The sequence below is a fragment of the Miscanthus floridulus genome, chromosome 7 (assembly GCF_019320115.1).
Source record: "Miscanthus floridulus cultivar M001 chromosome 7, ASM1932011v1, whole genome shotgun sequence".
In the NCBI taxonomy this organism is placed as follows: Eukaryota; Viridiplantae; Streptophyta; class Magnoliopsida; order Poales; family Poaceae; genus Miscanthus; species Miscanthus floridulus.
Window position 1 is genome coordinate 40,186,074 of NC_089586.1, and position 2,758 is coordinate 40,188,831.

A 2,758-nucleotide genomic window follows, 5' to 3' on the forward strand; every position below is an offset into this window, starting at 1 on the left:
TCGCATCTGCTCGAGAGCGCTCGCTCCACATGCATCCGCTCGAGCCGACCGCGCTAGGGCTTCTCGGTGGGCGGCGACGTACCTCACCGGCCCTGCCCTGGTGTGCTCCGGCGCCATCGGTCCTCTCTGACCTCACCCCGATCCTCTCCTTCATCACCCCGCTCATCGCCGTCCCCGCCCCTGTCTCGTTCGATCGGGCTCCGCATCGGAGCCCCTGTAGTTGCGCCGTCCGCTCCTCTCTAGAAACCAAATAGGTCCCGACTCCATCGATCTAAGCCTCCAGTGACTAGATCTGCAACATAGGTACACCAATCTCTGATAAATGGTTCGATGCATGCTATTCATTCAGTATAGTGTGTTGTGTGTATGATAAAAATGATGCCATGGTACTATGGTAATTAGAAAGTCTAAAAAAATTGTTTTGTTTGATTCAAGAATGGGTGACAAGGCAAATTGGAGTGATTTCTTTTTAAAGCATTTGATTGATATATGCAAAGGGGAGATAGAAGCAGGAAATAGGTCCATGGGACTTTTCACTAGTACTGGATGGAAAAATCTTGTATCTAAGTTTGATTAAAGAACTGGTGATGAGCGAACAAAGATAAAGTTCAAGAACAAATTAGACAACATAAAAAAGGAATATGGATGGTTCATGGAGTTCAAGAATTATGCCACTGGACTTGGATGGGACGTGGCAAAGGGAACTATTGATTGCCCTCAGGAATGGTGGACTGAACACCTTGCTGTAAGAACTGAACTCTCACTATTGATATTCTTTTTCATACTTTGATATGGTGTGCCTTGCTAAAAAATTCATTCAATTTTAGAGATGCTATAACCGTGAAAAAGGACTAAAATACAACCATATGAGGTTTAGAAAACAAGGGCCTAAGTACCTTGATGATCTTGATCTAATTTTTGGCAAGGTATATGTGATTGGGGCCACTGCATCCTGTCCTGGAGATATATCCTCTGATTAGGCAAGTGATGAGGACGTGGCCGAGGTACCAAAACCTCTAGAGAATGATGATGTCAAGCTGGCCGCTTTGAAGAAACCAGGGAAAAAGAAACGCAAGAGGTCTTGTACAGCTACTGAAGCCAAAGAAGAGAAGAGTCCATTTTTTGCATGTAAAAAACACATGTTTGAAGATAGAAAATGCAGCAGAAAAGATCTCGTCAAGTGTATCTGCATCATCAGCTCCTCTAACTAATTTAGTCCCCACTATTAGAGAGGCTATGACGATGATCGAAGAGTGTGGGGTGGAAGAAGGAAGTGCTCGAATGCACACTGCCACCATGCTGATCATGAAGCCTGAATTTAGAGAGGTCTTCAGCCATCTGAAAACAAATAAAGGAAGGCTGGATGTGATTGAGAGGGAGCATGAAAAGGAGATGATGAGGCGTCAGTGAACCAATTTTTATTTTTATTGTCGTCGTGTGAACTAATTTTAATTTCTATTGTGAGAACTATTAGTTGTATGGTAGTAACAAATAATTTGCTTGCGCTGAGACTATTTGTGAGATTATTTCTTTGTGTTAGATTATATCCTTATGTGAGATTATTTTCTTGTGTCAGATTATTTCTTTGTGTCTGATTATTTCTTTGTGTCAGATTATTTTAATATCCTTTTTAGAGGGATGACAACTTGGAAGGTGTAGCTAAAAAAGGACTTAAGGGACTAGTACTCCTAGCCGAGCTTTCCTAGCATGCTGCTGTTATTGGTCAAATGGGTGCACAATACACTGAGCATTATTTTGACAAAAGTGAGTACAGGGAAACACTAGAAACTGGAATTCAAAAGGTGATGAGGTGCTTTGCTCGTCCAAGGTACTTCTATAAGATGTTTTGAATGAGCACTGAGGTCTTCACAGCACTACATGAGTTGCTAGTATCTACCTATGGTTTGACATCCACTAACAATGTTTCATCCATTGAGTCATTGGCAATGTTCTTATGGATTGTCGGAAGCCTACAATCATTTTCACAAGCTGAAAATCACTTCACTCGGTCACTATGGATAGTTCACACTAAGTTTCACGAGGTACTTAAGTGTTTGCGCAAGTTAGCTAAGGATAATATTAAGCCGAGAGATGCTAGTTTTTCTACAGAACATGAAAGAATTAAAGATGAACGTTTTTTTGCCTTACTTCAAAGGCGCTATTGGAGCAATAGACGGTTCATATGTTCCAGTGGTTGTGCCGGCCGAGGATATGGTTAATCACACATGCTGTCATGGATATACATCTCAGAATGTGCTAGCTGTTTGTGACTTTGACATGAGGTTTATCTTTGTGGTTGCTGGTTGGCCCGGTTGTGCACATGACACACGTATCCTCAATCATGCATTGGTAAATTTTCCTTCATTTTCCGCGCCTCCTAAAGGTATACACGTATCCTTACTAAGGTAACAGTAAAGTACTTGTATTATTATTTACTTATACTGATTTGATTTCGTAGAAAAATATTATCTCATAGACTCTAGTTTTTCAAACCGAATAGAGTATCTGGCCCCTTTCAAAGGAAGCACGTACCATATACCAGAATTTTATAATCGTTCTGAACCACGCCAAGAGAAGTATGAGGTGTTCAATTTCTTGCATTCATCCCTTTGAAATGTCATTGAGCAGGCTTTCGGAGTATTGAAGGAGAAGTGACGTACTTTGAAGGGCATACCAAATTTCTCAACTCATACTCAGAAGCATATCATCATTGCTTGTTTGGCATTGCATAATTTTATTTATAACAGCAATTTGCGTG

At 41.1% G+C, this 2,758-nt stretch overlaps 1 pseudogene; it reads left to right on the forward strand.

Annotated features, from left to right (window-relative positions):
* Nucleotides 1-436: 436 nt before the first annotated feature.
* Nucleotides 437-1,410, forward strand: LOC136463084 (L10-interacting MYB domain-containing protein-like; annotated as a pseudogene).
* The last annotated feature ends 1,348 nt before the right edge of the window (nt 1,411-2,758 follow it).